The sequence below is a fragment of the Trachinotus anak genome, unplaced genomic scaffold (genome assembly GCF_046630095.1).
Source record: "Trachinotus anak isolate AG129_WGS33_773 ecotype Australia unplaced genomic scaffold, CSIRO_AGI_Tana_v1 ptg000021l, whole genome shotgun sequence".
NCBI lineage: Eukaryota > Metazoa > Chordata > Actinopteri > Carangiformes > Carangidae > Trachinotus > Trachinotus anak.
In genome coordinates, this window is record NW_027273872.1 from 3,652,109 (window position 1) to 3,671,252 (window position 19,144).

The following is a 19,144-nucleotide window of genomic DNA, read 5'->3' on the forward strand; positions in this document are numbered from 1 at the left end:
ACCCTGTTGTATTGCAGTATGATTGTCCAGACAAGAGTGTTAAAATACAATTCAGATACTCTGAAAGGACATATAGTGAGAAGTGTAGTATCACATCTGCCAAAGAAAAATGAAACAAAGGTAGAGATACATGACTAATATGTATTCGTACGTTCACCAAGATATTTGTCCTGTCTCAGCACACACACACACACACACACACACACACACACACACACACAGGCTAATTTAACCGTATAGTAAAATATTACTCACTTACATTTTTGTCAGTGACATGTCCATCGAACACCTTGAGATTTAGCTACATTACACCTGCCACTGTTTAAATTACTCTTATCAAAGCCTTGAAAATATACAGACATGTAAGTCTTGTCTGCTTGAGCTCGGCTGCAGGAACAACTAATAACTGAAGAAGAGACTGTCGGCACTGCGGCATGAGCAGACATCTGTCACACATGATGTATTGTGTGTCTGGTGAAACCTCACCTTTTCGCCTCTTCCATTTCCAGTTAGGATAGATTCAGCCAACACCCAGGAGGACCGTGGCCTTAAAAAGAGACTATAAAGGAAAACACTTGTGAAATATCCTAGAAACCACCCTTCCCATTTTCTCTATTGTCCTGCGTCAAGGGAAGCTTATTTTCTGGAACTCCTCTTGGCCATATTTTGACAGCTAATTAAGAGGATGATGAGTGCTACATTGCTCTGATGTGATGGTGAAAAATTAAAGATGAAAGAGGAGATTATGTTTCTATTAATATAAGTTTAGTTTGCTCTTTCCACACCACAGTCTCGTGTTTGACAGTCAAAGTTCACTGGGAGGCAGAAGGAGGACATCACAAACAGTTAAATTACCCATTTCAACACAGTTGCATGTGATGTATAAAGACAGGATTTTTGCAAAAACGTTGTCTGTCTTGCCGATGTAATGACACACAATGTGTTTAATGGTATTGTGGTCATAAAGGCAAAGGCGACACTGAAATATTACGACACCTCCGTTCTGTACGAGCAGAAGGTGAAAACATTATTGATACAAGAAAATCATTTGAAAAACAAATCAAGTTGGAGATAAAACACTCCCTGTGTTCAGGCTCTGCTATGAAAATATATTCTGCTCTGAGTAGTATGTAGAAGGTGTTTGTGTTAACATGGCTGATGATATATTGATATTCAAAACATATCTGTGAGACACTATGTAATTTTGGACATATTTATTTCACTATTACATATCACTTCCTGCTGTTGTGCTGTTATACATTTATTGTTTCTCTCTTGTATCTTTTTCATAATATTAAAACAGGAAAAGTTACACACTAGGTTCATATTATCAATTATTATCAAGACAGTAAAGGCAGGAAATAAGATTTTATTTCATGTTCCTCTTTTATATCATTCTTTTCCAGTCATTTGACTAACTCCATCGCACAAATATCAGGTTTATCGACCTGCAGAGCCTCTCAGACTGAAGGAAATGATGAAATTCAATCAAACCTCCAACGAATTGAGGGTGATTGATGACTTGGTGGTGGTTTTCTGGTCACTGCAATTACAAGTGAAATCAGAGAGACACTCCACATTCTCTGGGTGAAAGGGGAAGAAAAGACGTCATAGAAGCAGTAATTTGCACACTTGATGAACTGCAGAGGTAGTTTGGAGACATCCTTGGAGGCATGCTGTAGATAGAGAAAGCAGTATGGAATACACATTCGGGTTGAATACACCATCATTCATTCATTCATTCATTTATTGTCTATGGCAATGTTGGAAGGTTGGTGTACCACTCCAGAGTAAAATCTCTCAACACCTATGGATGGCCATGAAATTTTGTACACATACGTGTTTGCAAAACTTTTCCTTGCGCACCACTTTGCAGCTGATGCTGCTGATTTTTAGTTAAGTGTCTCAACAGCTATAAAAAAAGGTTTGCAATGAAATTGTCATGAAATTCCCCGAGAGGTCGTTCATGCCCCCCCTCAGGATGAATTCTAATCACTTTTGTGGCACCTTAACTTATCATTTAGTGAAAATTTTAGTTTGTTCAATGCTTTGGTTTATAGCCAAACATCTGCAAAACGAACGACTTTCCCATCAGCATCAGCTATAATTTGTGTTTAGTGCTAATTAGTAAATATCAACGTCTCAAATTAATATGGTGAACATGGTCAACATTAAACCTGCAGAACATCAGCGTGTTAGCATGGTGGCATTAACACTGAGCTTAAAGCAAGTGTGTGTGCTGCATCACAGAGCTGCCAGCATGGCTGCAGACCACATGTTAATACTGTATACAGTCTATTGCTTGAGATACATGAGTTGCTAAACCTGGATGCTATATTATGCTGTTATACAAATGCCTTAAGAACATTTATGTAGATACATATAATACACATAGAGCTGGGAAATGTGGCCCATTAATAATTATGCGATATTTGTAGGTGATATTGTGGTACAGAATATATATATATATATATATATATATATATATGAATATATATATATATATATGAATATTTTGAAATCTCCTCTAAAGTCACACCAGTGTGATGACTCTAGAAAGCAGATAATCACAACAAGTATTTAACTGACAACATAAGTATTTATTCAAACCAGGCAGTTTTGCAAGTAGCTTTACCAGGTGTTAAATGAAAGAAAAAAAAAAGAATATGGCATGATGTTGGCCGACATACTGTAGCCGAGTCCTACAGAGCTCAACAAAGACCCTTCACAAAAGCAGAGTTCAAAGGAACAAAATAGGGATTGATTCAGGTAACAAAGAGGACAGAGTCGTTTGCTTCTGGCTTGATTGCTTTGGTGTTTTATTTGGTGTGGACATGCAGATTTTTCAGGAATTGTTTGTTCTGTAGTGGGTGGCATTTTCCTATGGTGGAACCTTCTGTGGCAGTGGTTTAACTGAATATTTTATAGATAACTGTTGTTTGTTCAACATCTTCCTTGTGATACCAAAACCACGACCAGACAATAGATCCGAGGATCTGGATCCGTCCACCTCTGTCTTCTGATACAATTTCTGAACTCAACACATATAAATTCACTTCACTTCTTTTGCTCCTTCCACGCTCTTTCCCTGTTCCCTGCAGATACAAAAACACATGTCTCACCTATACACGTCACACACACTTGCCCAGCAGAGTGACCTGGACCTGGAGTGTGTGTGTGTATGAGTTTTTTTTTCTTTTTGTGTGTGTGAGAGCGCAGGAGCCATAGGAGAGAGAAGCGAGTCTCACGCCAGCACCTTAAAACAATTACGTGTTGATTTCTACTTGATGTTTGCAATATAGACATTTACTACATCGTACATAGAACAAGCCACAATATATCAAGTATATGTGAAATATTTCCCACCCCTAATTACGCAACATACTGTATCTAGTCGATATGAACTGGCCCTCACTCCATTTCACTTTGGAATTCACACATGCATAAGACTGCACATACGAAAGGAGAAACTGCCTAAGAAAAACCTTTAGCTGCTTTTAGTCCACAGTTAATGTAGATATGAGTCTTTGAAATACTAAGATAAAGTTTGAAAGTGACTTTCAGCCAAGGCTACCTCCAAATGTTATTTGAGGCTTGGCAGCAGAGTTGCCTGACAGGTTGTGCCCCCGCTGCCCTAGTTGCTGCTTGGCCCTCCTTTGCTCTGCGCGGTGAAAGAACCGCTCAGTACTGGCGTGCTTGGGAAGAGCTGTGTGTACGGGTTGTAGGGTCGTGTTGGTAGTTATGTGTGTTGTGTGCGGGTTGGGAGGGCTTGGCCCACAACCAATCAAACAGCACTTGTGACTTATGCTGGCTCAAACTGTTTCTTTAAATAAATCATAAAAGAAATCTCGATTGACTGGTGACAGGCAGAAATGTTCACGCTACTTTGACCCCATCTGTATTTCAAGTCAAAGTCATTCTCGTGTTTCCAACTGAGTAATATCTGCACGGATTAATTTGCTCATCACTATAAAATATGTCATGACACATCATGACATGCTGATATTTCAGAGGGGAGATAAGTGAAATAAGCCTTTCATAAAATGACACAATAACCATAATTTGTAACACACTGAAGGTTGTTGATTCGCATCAGTAACTAAAGGATATTTTCAAAAGATGTCTAGGTTCAGAACCTTTTTTTTGTATGTGTGTGTGTGTGTGTGTGTGTGTGTGTGTGTGTGTGTGTGTGTGTGTGTGTGAGTGTGTGTGTGAACTAGCCATGTTGCTTTGCGCAGCTGGTCACTGCGACCTTATGAAAGCAGTGGCTTTGTGAGTGCAAAGCTTTTTGCTGGTAAAAAGCCCCACAATTAACATAATGCTATATTTACTGCGTCACCACAATTATGATATTAAAGCAGCCAATATTTAGCCATTAATGCAACAGGAACATTTAAAAGATGAGGTTTAGACAAAAGTGGAGTGAACTGAAATGAACTAACTGTGAAATCTCATACTGAAAACTAACACAGCTATATATATATATTTAAAGACACAAGTTATGCTCACACACATACACATGCAGACACAGTTGCACACAGGCACAATGTGAGCACCTGCTGCGAATGTCTGTGGGTCTGGACATGACCCTGTCAGGAGTCTTCAGGAGATTAATTTCCCAGGCCTGTTTTCTAAGATAAAAATTGAGACGGAATTAGAGCATGAGACGTAGGGAACACATCTGAAAATGATATACATTTCAAAGGGATTAAATAAATCAGCACATTTCTCAGTACCTTCATGTGTCCTTTGTTTCAAGTTAATATTTTTCTTAAAGAAAATGGCCTTGTCTGTATGAATTTGCTGTAAGAATTTTCACAGGTAGATGTTGTCAAATGTAGAATGAAGGAAGGGACTCTATGCAATGATAATCAGGCCTTCCTGAGTAATTTATCCTCCAAAGTAATTTCAGTATTTATGGGATTCACCTTCAAAATGTAATGTGGCATGCAGGTAGAAAAAAACATAGAAAATGAGAAATCCAGCAAGAACGAGAGTGGGGAGAGGCAGAGTGACAAGGAAGGAGAGAAATCCAAAGTGGGAGTCATAAAGTAAGTCATCTCTGCAGTCTGCCATCCAGACAGGTCTCCTGTGACCTCCAGCACCAGTGCCCTGCGTCCTTCACATCTGACAAAGTTGGGAGCACACGCTGGAAATATGAGGCCGCCTCAGCCACCTCCATATTTAAATGCACTTATTATGCCTCTGTCTGGATAAGAGCATCTGTTAAATGACTGAATAGTAAATTGTGTGCTGAGGACAGCAGACTAGCAGGGCAGATAAAGGAGCTTTGTCTTAGTTACATTTCAGCAGGTAGCAGCATGGCTTAGACTGCCAACAGGTTTTGCTACTGTGCAAGCCTAATGGTGGATGACTGAGGGGAGGAGAGGGAATCGCTGGGAGAAGAGATGTGATTTTCCACTTGTCCAAGCAGTTTTCTGTAAAATCACACGAGTCGTCTTGCACTTTGTTCAAGGGATGTATCGTACAGATTGTGAAATATGCATTATCTGTCAAATTGTGCCTAATAGTAATGAGAGAAGGGAGATGGCTTGTCTTGGACAGTGAAGGCTGTGAAGCCAGCTTTTTACAATGGTGCCTCCTTTAATTTGTTGTGGTTTCTCTATTATCAGTTGACAAGGACTGGGAAGGTGGATTTGTTGGATTGGTTGAAAGGCAGCAATATTACCTGTGTTAAATCTTTGGTCTGAAAATGAAATGATCACACCTGTCACCTGAGTAAATGTGTCACTATTCAGTGAGACTTAGAAAGGTAGCTGAATATTTTATGGCAAAAAACATGGGGAAAAAAAAGATGTATGATAGTATGTACGTGAATGGAGACCATCTAATATTTATAGGTGCCCTGTAGAGTTTGCTGGTAAACAAAGACGTTATATTTACCATATGTTAGATTATGTTTTAGTGAGGAACACTAAATAATTTCCTCGGCAACAGAAAAACAAAACAAAACACATTGCATGTAGCCTAGAGGTCTAACAAATGTGTTAATTGCATTTCTTTCTTTAGAAAAAAAACATTTCCTACGTTTTTGAAATGTTTTGAATTGTGCATTATTTCCATCCATTTTCATTTGCCAGCAGCCTTCTTCACTGCCTTTGTTGATGCATTTCTGTGTTTCTCAGTGTTAGCACATTTTGGTATAAAACCTTTAGCAGCAAGTGAATCATGTTGCTTGCATGCACATCAAAACAGGGTAAATGTACAATAAAAAAAAACACATTTGAATGTAAGACCTTTTATTTCCCATCACACTCTCAATACTCAAAACTGAGAACTAGCCCTAAATTGTCACTGTTTCCTGATTGGTCCAATGGATTTGCACCACTAGGCTTTAGTTTGGCTCAGGGGTATGTCCACCTGTGGATGTGTTTGTGAGCATGGTGCAATTACGTCGTTCATTGTTTAGACATCAGTTAATAGGTTAAAATAAAAGTGTAGGTTTACTTAAGTGCATTTCAGTAACAGTTATTACTGTGAAACGGGAACGTTAGCAGCCTCGTGTGACTGTATGACACCTATTGTACAGTGTTGTGCATGGCCTGATCAAAACTGTTGCTGCATCTCAATCACTGATCAAACTAATGTGTCTGTGTCCGATCAAGGTTAAATTTGTTCAATAGATTTACCAACTTTAAGGAGTTCACATTTTTTAAATTATGGATAAGGATAGCTGAGATTATTGATGAGTATTGATAAGCAGTACGGTATTGATATAAGTATCAATGAAATCCTGTGTCTCCCCAAACAGACTCGCTGACCGTAAACTGTAGAAATTGTAAGGTAAGATTCTGGCTTGTGTGTAGAGAGGGAAAAAAGAAGTAAATTTTTTTTTCTTTTACTTCTGAGGATTGTGTGTTAGCACTTGAACACCATCCAGAACAGTTTTCTAGCAGCTGATCAGAATTCTTGGCTTGCCTTGCTCTTCCTTCAAACCTTCTATTTAAGGATTGCACCCCCTCCGAGCTATTGTACCAGTGCCACTGTGCTAATCAATCACAGACCACACTGTGTGCGGCTGTGTGTGTGTGTGTGTGTGTGTGTGTGTGTGCGTGCGCGTGTGCGTGTGTGTGTGTGCATGCGTGCATGCTTGCACATTTGTGAAGGGGTGTTTAGCTGATGCTATTCGAATGATTATGAGTCCTTAAACATCAAGCCTATTGCCAAATTGCCCTTGACAAGGAAATATGTTGTTAGCTAAGATAATGTGCTGCCCATTATTTTAGGCTATAGTGCTCTGCCAGAATGCAGGATTATTTGGAGCTTGCAGGGCGGCGGCAGCTGCACGCTTAGAGATACACAGAGCTGAAACAGGGAGCATCTCCACCATTATGTTGCCAGTTATGGAGACAAGAAAGAAAATTATAGGTTATACCTACAGGCAGAAAGAAATGTCTTCTTGTACCCTAGCAATGTAGTATTTAGAAATGCAACAGTTTTAGGTTGTCAGAAAAACATCAGTGTTTGTAGGAATTTATCATTAAAATACTGCTGTGAAATTAGCCATAGTGACACACGAAAGGGCTTTAAAAACTAACTTTTACACAAGGTACAGTAGCTACAAAGACTTGCTTTGTGCTTTCATGTGGTCCAATTCGGAGTTCTCCAGCTCAGTTTCCCAGGAAGTCTAAGACAACTCTTTTTTCTTCTTTCTTCTGCACTGCCGAGTTACATATCAAAAGTAGGAGGAAGCAGTAGGAAGAAATTTTATTATAATATATGCCAATAAACATCAGATACCATCAGTACAATTCATTTGACAGTGTAGAAGAACGTCTTCATGAGTTAACTTTACTTTTATCATTCTTGGCTAATTACATGTTGCCCTTCGTTGGTTTTGTACATAATCTACCTCAAGATTTGTCAAAGAAAAAAAGTTCTATCAGCAGGACAGGTTTTTGCATTGCAGTTAGTACCTGCACAACTGCTGAAAACAATGCTTACACCTAGTGTCTGTGCATCTATGTTGCGTTGTCCTATATTTCAGTGGCTGTCTCACGTCCTAACACTTCAAGCAGTTGTATCACTTTAATTCTTCAGAGACTTACATAAGCAATTTGTCATCTTACACAAGGCTTTTAAATGAAGCAGCTGACATGGAGTGATAGCTATTGTCCTCTCTCTATATATATATTTTTTTAATCAACATGCATTAGCATTACAGTATATAAAAATGTTTGTCTGAGGAATAGGCTCCAATATAAATCATTCACACATCCCACCCTCTAACATCTCCATAAGCACAGATCCATGTGATAAAAGAGGATCTCTGCATGTCTCAATCTCTTATGGAAAGGTCTGACAGTTTAAAAAAAATCATGATGAATAAAAACATCAGCTGACACATATGTACCAAAACTATAAAAGCAGCTTGAGGGGGATGCTAGCCGCACAGTAAATCAAAGGTCTAACATCAAAACAGTCACAACGGTGTCCGTGTGTAAGTGTTCATGTGAATCAGTAATATATGTTATGTGTCTGTGTATGTGTGACCGTGAAGGTGGTACAGGTAAAAAAAAACTGAACATGGTGAAGACTGTTCTAAAAGTAAAGTTTTAAGTGCTGAGATCAGATTGAAATGAGGTGCTGCGTGTTAAAATAGTACCATAATTACATTGCTAGTTCAGGCAGTGTGCAGCGTGCACTGTAATAGGCTGGCCAGTCAGTGTGAGAATGATAGAAAGGTTCCCATCCTGTTTTCAGTGGTGGAAGAATCTTTTATTAAAGCAAAAGTAGCTGTGTCACAATGTAAAAATACTCTTTCACAAATAGAAGTCCTGCATTCAATATGTTAACTTTATTTTAAAAGTATTAGAAATAAAATGTGATTAAAGTCAAAACTATAAGAATCATTATGCTTGGTTGCTCATTGAGCTGAATAGTTTAAACCATATTAGTATATAATCTATTAAAATGCATCTTATTTTATAAACTGATATGTTTTGCTTGAATGATTAATATACAAAGTAATTAGTAATTACAACTGTCAGATAAATGTAGCAAAATACAGTCCTCTGACATGTTGACTAGAGCGATGACAGTTTGCAGCACTAGTAATGACAAAACATAATGTTGGGTTTGGTTTTGTTTTACAGGTGAAAACTTATTGATTTCAAGGAGTTGCATTGTTGCTTTTTTTTTAATGGATGTTGCTCACATGTTGTAAATATGATTGCCACTTTCACGTCCTCATAATAAATGGAGGAAATGGCATCAAGGCAAATGTGTAATATTATACTGCCAATACAAGAAATGAATTAACTCATGCCACAGTATTCACCTGGATGTTGTTGTGTACAGTCCTGCTGTAGAGCTTGCACTAAATGCGGAAAGTATCATGGGTGGTTGTCAAACAGAGGAGTGTGGAAAGCTGGTGGTGGTTGTAGCAATTAAAGCAGTTTGTGTTTTTTGGAAAAACTGTACAAATAAATGTCCAATACATGACAATAAATAAATGGGAACACAGCAGCTGAGACCATTCCTGCATTGCAGGCTTGCCATGGATAAGACCGTGTCTGGAAGACTAACACAACAGATGTGTTGTACACCACCTGGCTGATGCATCCCACAGAATACATCATTTAATCACTGACCCTTTGGCTGTGGGTGAGAAAGAGACAGCGAGAGAGAGAGAGGGATAGAGAGAGAGGCAGTGACTGAAATAAATGCCTTAAAATGAATTCTGAATCCATGAGATGTCATATGAAGCTTTAATTTTAGAATCCTCATGAAGCAAAATGACCAAATGTATTACCAGCCAAGACTAATCCTTTTTATATAAATCCCTACATTTCTCACTTTGTCTTGTTATGAGAGGCCCTGTGTGTCTACTGGATGTTACATCCTATCTGTCTCTTCTGCACTTCTCCACTGAAAAGCATCATAATATTACAGGTGGAGTGAGACACACTCTCACCCATCACGATCAATGTCTCCATGTGACTGCCATATCATTGGAAAGCAGAAACCTACTCACCTTACTTACAGTTTCCAGTGAAGCAGAAAATAAGAGCAAAACAATCTCTGACCATTACTGAATATAAAACCAAATTGGAAAGCCAAGTAAAACAATAAACATCAACCAAACAGACAGCACATGTAATGGATTGTTCACAGCACGACAACCTTTTAGATTATGTCACTCACCCCTTCAGGCGGACAACATATCCCGTACTGCATTTTTGGTCAAATCTTATTGGGTGCATTTGGAAATCCCATTATAGTTCATCCAACTAACCAAGTTTGATTAAATTTAAGCAAAACATGACGAGAGAAGGGGGTTTTGACAGACGAGACAAAAGTAAGATAAAAGGAGAACTGACAAAAAAAAAATTGAGTCAAACAGTCACATAACTAAATCCTCTAATAGCACTGAGAGTAAAATGCTTTGGCAGGGAGTTTCGTTTGGCCGGGGTCTGGAGAAGATTATTTACTGAGTGGAGTGACAGCTAGCTTGTGAGCATGTTTAGCAGGTTAAGCCTCTAGGATGATATCTGGCAGTGTCTAACAAGTGGCAAGACTGACCCCACCAAGTATTCCCTCCAGTCTGTCCAACCCCAAATGTGATTTTAAACAGATTCTATGTTCTTATTTGCATCTCACTCTTTCTCTAAAACTTTGTAAAGCATCTGGAGCAACTTAGCAGATAACTGTGAGATCATGTGGTAAAGATCAGGGCTTCCATTATGTTGTATTGTATTACATTCTTGGCGGTCAGCATTTGCTGGAGTCATACTGTTTATCAGCTGGACTATGAGTCATAACTGGTGGGAAATCACAGGAATAGGTTTGCATCAGGCTGATGGCTGCTTGTTGCTGACAATCGGACAATAATGCTTTAATAAGAATGTTAGTAGGAACACAGGGCTGAACAATTTATATTTTTTAATAATTAAATTGCAAGCTCTGATTTTAATAGTAATTTACATTATTGATACTATCTTTAGTTGTAAATGTTTAACGGGAGTTGTATCTCTCCCACTCTAATGATTTGATATGTATGCACAGTAGATACAGTCCACCATCCAATACAAAAATGATAGATAGATAGATAAATTTGTAATGATGCGAAAAGCGGGTTGGATACGATGCATTCCAGGGATATAAAGTTGATATTTTGACCTTTTTTTTTTTTTTTTTTTACAAATAAATTATTTACTATTTATTTTATTTTTATTTTAGACAGTGAATCAGATATACCCCAGGAAGTTATATCCACCGCCACACCAACAGTAGTAAACACAGGCAGTGATACATAACTCAGTCAGTGAAGCTGGCTGAGTAATGTTTACCTCAGTTCCTGAGTCAATGTCATCCTTGTGATGGTGAATTTTTCATTAAAACCTGTATGGCTGCATGTACCTGTAAATAAAACAGCACAAGGACTTTGAGCTGTTCAGAAGTAGCATTAGTTGTTAACAAGAAGTTAACTTTCTTTGTGTTGACCTCTCCTCTTGGTTGCTTTACTGTGCACACTGACAAATTCAGGATCATGATGACGGACCATTGATTTCAGTAAACTAAGCAAAAGTAGAAAACTATAAGAGCAAAGCTGCTGTATGAAGAAACTGAAAAGAAAACTAAACAGAAACACAGGATGTGAATTGGTCACATCTGAGGATGATGTTGCAACAACAGACTACTATATGCAACCAGTTTGCATTGGCTTACAGTTTTAGGAGGAATCGTAACGCTGCCTGGCTTTCACTCACTGGTGAACATGAAGTTTCAATGTGGAAACTAATGTGACGTTCATTAGCTGTAGATTGCCAGTGCATGTACTGTGAGATGTTTAATGATAAATATGAACACAATATAATGAAAATATGTGAGTGGAAAGAAAATCTGTACACTAAGCTGCTGGTTAATCAAAAAGTTAAATTATCAATAAAGTGCAGTTAATCACACGGAATTACTTAGCTGACAGTAACAGTAACATAATAAATAACATGAATCTCTAATGATGATGAATCCATCATATCTGCAACTATTTATACCACCATTATAGCTGTGTGCACTGCATTGTCTACACTGCTCATGGTGCAAGGTCTGAGACCAATTTCCATTCAAATGAAAGTGGTGTCACACATTTGGACCCCACTGTATACTGTATATAATCCACCACAGGATTAGGGGCCTATGGAAAGGTTACTGTACAATCCAGTCAAAGCCCATATGGCTATATGGGAGGCCAAATAGCTTTAATCTGTAATCACACATTTTGGCTCATAATCTCATCATCAACTAGGCGTGGTGTCTGAATGTTTTTTTTTTTTTCAGTGTGGCTGTTAACGTCAAATGAGGCCAGTGCAATCAGCCCTGACAGATTTAGAGCATGTTACAAGCCCTGTTTGTCACAGCCTGTACCTGCCACTCAAAGAGAATAGGAGAAAGGAAAAAAAAGACCATTTTGTCATTTGCCTTTTGAATATCTTTAGGTAACCTGAAAAGAAGTAATTTTAGGGCCCCCTGGGGCTTAGATGGTGTGCCTTGATTTTGTTGAAAAGTACTTCAACCCACACAAAATTGCTGTTCTAACTCCATAGTTTGTGCTAATTGCTTTTAATTGCCATCCCAAACTTGAAAACTGAAATCCTAATGATGGGTTTGCACTGTAGGAAAGAGTTTTAAAGTCACATTGTCACATAATCAAGGCGTATCTATTCTGTACAATAAGTTTAGTAGGAATATACATCACCAGCAGCTGCAGTTCCTCGCTGTCATGGGTTACCTTACCGTGTTTTCCCAGGGGTCTGTACAACTGTTTGGTTTGTATAATTGCAGACAAGGCAGAAGGCAAAGCTAGACAGTGAGGGGCTTAAATTTTTCCATGAATCTGTGCACCTGCTGGCTGCCATCTAAATAAATGTAAATTTAACTGTTTAAAGTCCTCATGTTACAGTTTATAAGTCCTTTTGACCCAAAGTAGGTCAGCCGTTCCAGACAAAACCTCAAAAAATTGGGACTCTTTCAGGCCTCACTTGATAATTTGAGCAGACATGGATTGCCATGGCAGGTGATGATTTCAGTGTGTGGGTGCTTAGAAAATAGCAGGTTTGTAAACACGTGCATCTGATGCATCCAATCCTGTTCAGCTTCAAGGTGAGACATTGGTGGTAAATATTGTTTTTGTAGTTTCTTTAATCACATAATGATCTGTTCACGATGGCATCAACACTTACAACATTTTTGTTTCTTGCCCTGAAAATTAATATCATATTATTATGTACATGTTTTTTATTTTTATTTTTTATTTATTTATTTTTATTGAACCTCTGAAAAGCCTTCATGTTCCATGTCCGTTCCATGCTCTTCTAAAAGCCTCCACAGCAGTACACAGGAAGCGTAGGGGAAGGGAGCAGTGGGTGTAGTCTTCTGCCTATTTCTCAAATTCTCTCCACATAATCACCTGCAACAGGATTAGTTCAGGGGCTCAGGGTCTGCCACTAGGTCCTAAATATGTTAGCCAAAAGCCCCAGCTGGCCTCCCCCATTATTTGGACCTGGTACTGCAAAGTCCCCCTACCCCCCAGGAACATGCCATGCCTCCATCTTCTTCTGCATCCTTGCATCCATCTTTCCACCCATGCCCATCTACACCACGGATACTTCTCTGTGCCTCCTCCTTAATGTTGGGTGCTTGATATCACTATAGTAAAAATTCTGTTTTGCATTTAGATAGATCAGACAGAAAGTAAACGCCACTTAACTCACTGTGCACTTGTCATGTAGCTGAGGTCATGTGTGTCGTGCATTTTCTTCTTGCAGAGTCATTATTTGCTGATTGAAGTCTTAAAAAACAGCATTTTTGTATTTTGTAAATGACTAAGCCAGCAAAGTAGTAAGCGAGGTAGCTAAGAGTTGCATACACAGCTAGAGAGGGTCTGTGCAAGTTGCAAATGAAGCATATTTGAGAAAATCATGAACAGGAACCAGACATTTCTGAAAAGGTTATACTCTGTATTTGACTCTGAGATGCATTTATTTTATTAACTGGCTTTATAAGTGTTACTTGTATATAATTTCCTCTTTCTTTTCATGGGAACAATTTTACACAAATTTTATGGCAGGCATCACATTTAAGAATCAGTGACAAGCACTGGGGCACTGAGAATATCACACCTTGCTGTATAAAGTTCAAATGATGTAAACCCTTGTTTACTTGTTCAAGTTTCAAAGCTTGCCCAATCAAATCAAGGCTCATAAAGGAGAAACGGTTGTGTCAATTAAAAATAAGTGTGATTTGGCTTTTCTTCAGCATGAATTTAACTGCTCTTGTCTATAAATTATATAAATTGCATGATTACAAATAGGGGTTGAACTGAGCTCTGAGCACTCAACCCAAGTGGCAAATGCAGCTCAGAGCGCTTATCATGTGTTGACAGGCTGAGACTGGGGAGGGAGAATCTGAGACTGTGTCTGAGTGTGTCTGAGGCTTAGGAGGGAGGAGAAGGAGACGATACAAGTCACTGTGCTGTGGCAGCCATCCGGTGTATGGAAGCAATGCACTGTTGTTTTCAGTAAAAATAATTATGAATATTTGTGTATTCACCTCTTAATACATCATCTGATTTTATGTTGGGCTTTTTGTGTGGGCAGAGGCTCCCCCTCCTTTCCAAAATGTCGGTATGTCCAAATGTGCACATCATTAGCTGGTACAAAAAAAAATCTTCAAAAGCATCTATGAGAGGATGCTGTGATGGTAGGCACAACGCATCAATACAATACATTTTTGGTGTGGAAATGAACAGACATAGAATATGGTTCTGCTTGTGTGAAGCAGCCAGAAACAACACTCATAATGCCCAAACCTCGACCATCATTTAGCCTTCAGGTCAATCAGTGAGGGGAACCTTTCATCCATGTGTAAAAATATATCACACAGAGAAGCAGCTGCTTAAGAAGGTTTAACAAGTGTGCTAAGAAAAAAGAAACAAATGAATAAATAAATACATTTTACTATTGGATAACGCCAGCAATGCATCCTGCATGAGATGGGGATGTGTAGGACAAAAAACGAGGCTGTCTTTATTGATGTACCTCTATTTTTTCTCTATTTTTATAAAGACATTTCTTAAAGCATTACCTGTAAATTCTTACAAATTGATTTATAGTGTTTTTGTTTTTTTTTTAATGCCAAAATAAAAGTTTCAGTATGCATTGCCAGAGCTGAAGTCAAACAGTACAACTACTCGAGTCAAACAGACATATGTACATCGATCTTAGGTCAAGCATAAAAGATCGAGATTCTAACACCTTGCAATCCTGATAATCTCTCTATGCTTATCAGTGCGGAAAGACTAGGGAAAGATGAGAGCGTCCTGCTGTTGCTTATCCCTTCCCAGCATGGCCACCGCACTGATCAGAGGAGGAGGACACAGGTGGAGACCTGGAACAGTGTCATCTTCGATGCTCAAACAGAAACAGAACAGTCTGGCCCAGGCACCAGGAGCTGGGTTTAGCCAAGGTGGGAAATGCCAGCCAAATGCCTTTTTCGGTCTTCTTGATTCCATGCTCCCCTCTCATAACAATATCAGGGGCCGTTCCGCGGATGGAGAGAAGGCTAATATTGGACAGGCAGGCCAGACAAATAAGAGCAAAGTGTACTTAGCCACCTGTGGACCAGCTGGAGACAAGATGGCCATAAGATGGCATTGAGTCCTCAGAGATTCAGTCAGATGAAGAAAATGAATGAAAACGACAGAAGCACTGGACCTGCTGTTACATAGAGACTTGATTCCGCCTCAGAACTTAAAGACATCTGCGACTTGATGAGTAGTGCGTGCTGTGTTGATTAGAATGTGTGGCCCAAAAATCAATCTAATAGTGACACATGCAGATTGAATTATGTTGGCTGTAAGTCCATTCAAATGTTGGAGACCACATACTGTAGACAGAGGACAATTTCAACTCAGTCACCCAGAATCCTTCACCTTTCACACCTGCCGATAAGCGCCTGCAGCTCACTGGACTTAAAGCAACACACCAGAAACCTACTGTACCTAACCTAAGTACTGATGTGGTTAATGTATCCACCAAACTTTGTTGTTTTGTCTGTTTACGTTGTTTGTTACTCACACTGTTAAGTTGTCGGCAGTATGTTCCACACCCACACCAGCACATCCAGGATGAGGTCTTGCAAGTAGCTAACCTCTCTTTTAACCTGGCATCCTTTAGCTTACCCGAACAGATGCACAGAGACAGACACACCTGTACATAGTGCCACTTGCTAGATTAGATATTGTGTGTTTTACTTTTGCTGTCCTTTTGAGAAATGCCTTTGAACATACCTGCTGCTCTATTTAATGTTGCACAAGTGTGAATGTTGCCAACCTCTCCTCTGCAGATCTTACCATTGATATGGTAATTCAGGTTATAATTATGAAGTTAATTATTAATCACTGTTCCAAATTGATAGTAAATTTTGAGACTGTATCAATACACAGGGTGCACGGGGTGGTGCCCTAATTATAACTTTAATATGAATTACACTTATTATCTAATATTTTTAACATTAATATTTTTGTTAATTTCTGATGGCCAATAATTGATAGCCTACCAATGCTCAACAGTAGTGCTAAATTGGTTGCTTTCATACATATTAAGTTACTTGTCAAATATTTTTATTCATAATCATCCTGTAAAGCTCCATGCAATTTGCAGAGAAAGCATCTCCCTTGATCTACCTAATCAATAATCAATCTAGTGCTGAAACGAGGGCTTGAAGAACTTGAGTCATAAAAATACTCAATTTTAAAATCTCTCCCTTGAGGCTTTGTTTTAATAAACAATGGACAAATACAGGACAGTGATGGCACTAAATGGTGATGCTGCATATTGAAACCTACGTGAAGGAGAGAGAAAAAGTTGACTTTGGTGGGAGGGGACAAACTGTTAGCTACTCGGGTTATTTACAGTTGAAAGTGGCAGTGCTGCTGCATTAGCTGATAATTGTGCTAGCTTTAAAAACAAAGTGTTCAGCCGTGGCTAACCCAGTAACTTAGTCACAATGTTATACGTAAATCACAAACTTTGATGGACTTCCCTGATAAGCAGGCACCATGATGTCTCTCTGTAAGACTGGTATGTCCTTGAGGTCCCCCTCTCAAACATTTTTTGGCCTCTTATGCACAGTGCTGACTTAGGGAAAGGGACCACTGGGAAAGGAGAAGAAGATACCACTCTGTGTGATAGCAAGAACTTGGCTCTTTCTGATCATCGAAGCAAGCTGATAGTCAGGAAACTGCCATCAGCTATGCTGCTTCCCACACACATGGCCCCATGTTGCCAGTGGGGAGTGAGTCCATATAACAGCAAGAGGTTGTTTGCTACAATGCCCAAGGCTTGAGCCTGCCAGCAAAGAAGAACCAGCACAAAGCAAGAGGGAAGTCCAGCTTCTGTGAGAGCATCGGCGAGGGATGGACAAAACGGCTCATTTCCATAGACCCAGCTTCTCATGTTATAGGTGCTAATCACAATCTTGCTACTAAATATGAGAGAGAGGAGCATGCAGCTCCTCGGTTTAGAGTGGTTGGTAGAGTAAGAAGAACACCCACCAACAAGCATACTTAGGCCTTGAGGAGGCCAGAGGACTTATAAAAGCACTATAGGTCAACTGTGGTAGCTAAGCCAGGGAGGAAGAAGAGTTTGTTTTTGCCTTCAGTGAAAACCATCCTGTGATGTCACTGCTTTTGCTGGCGATTGAATGGTTGAGTAAATGGAAGCACATTTTCTGTCCTCTACACTCCAGGATGTGTGGTTAGGTCTGTAGAGAGTTAGAGAGTGAATACTTTATGATAAACAACAAACGTACTGAATCCACAAAATGCATAGTGGTGTAGTGTTTCTACTGTGACATCACCATGGTCTGCTGTCCTGATGACCTTCTCATTGAGGCAGCTGTGTGGTTCGATGGCAGTATCATGTAAAACCAGTTTTATAAATTCATTTACCTTCAGATGGTGTTCAGTAAAAACAAAATAAATCTGTCAGTAGTATAATGTATCAGTGTAATGTCTGACAATTAGTGTTTTTGTTCAGGTCATGCAGAATTAATATGAGTAACAGGCATAATTGACTCTTTATGGGCCACTGTCGCATGTTACATATCTGATAAGACAGTCTGTTAATGAGAAATATATCATATTGTGTATTTCTAATTTTCCATCACAATCCAAAAAAATCAAGTAAGTGGTTGTTTCCTGAGAAAATTAAGAAGTGTGACTGTTACATTACTTGAATAACAATTTTAAAACCATTTAATCTGATAATGCCTTCACACTAACTCACTATATCCAATTATCTGCTCTACACTGACATCGGTCCACCCTGTGCTCCATGTTAGCACTGATCAGTATTAATCTAATCAATTATAGAATCATTTGACAAGCCAAAGGCTACGCAAATCTTATACTAACTGAGCTCTGTAAAACATGTCATGCATTGTAATGAGAGTGCTTGATAATATCCCCCAGCCAGAGACATCTATGTGGCAACAAGGGCAGATGATTTGAAATATTGAGCATTCAATAGGAGAAAACCGCCATGGCATTGTTTCTAATTATACATTTCTGAAACTACAGGGGTATGCTCCCCTGAGAGCTGACTTTCTCCAGCCCCGATGCACATGCTAAAAAACATCATATCGTTGGTAATGTTGGTTGAGCTGTGATTGCATTCTGCCGGATATTCTGCAGTTCATTAACCTATAGCTAAAAAACTCCCCAGACAGTTGATTTAATAGAGAGGACACAGTGCTCTATCCCGTCTGCTCCAATAACTAAAGAGTAAAGATAATTAGGGACCAGTTAACAAGGGGGGGATGCAAATTCTCTTTTCCATGGTATAGTTCAGTTATAATTTGCTCCCAGTGGGTTTAACATTCTTGGGAATAGTCGCCATGTATACCCCTGGGTCATCCAAATACATTCCCTCTGCTTATATTGGATGACATTTCCACACTAAGACAGGTATAATCCTTTGGTTATTGCATGTCAATAACCACAACTCAAATGGAATCCTTCATTTAGCTCACACTTAGAGCAGCACCAGAGAAAGTTGGCCTTTCTAATAAAAGGGGAAAGTAAAAAGGAGTATAACAATACCAATGCATAATGGATTAGCCC

At 39.1% G+C, this 19,144-nt stretch overlaps 1 long non-coding RNA gene across 1 annotated transcript in view; it reads left to right on the plus strand.

Annotated features, from left to right (window-relative positions):
- LOC139605612 (uncharacterized) overlaps nucleotides 1–19,144 on the plus strand; it is a 271,063-nt gene that overhangs the window by 79,185 nt on the left and 172,734 nt on the right. The window lies entirely within an intron of this gene.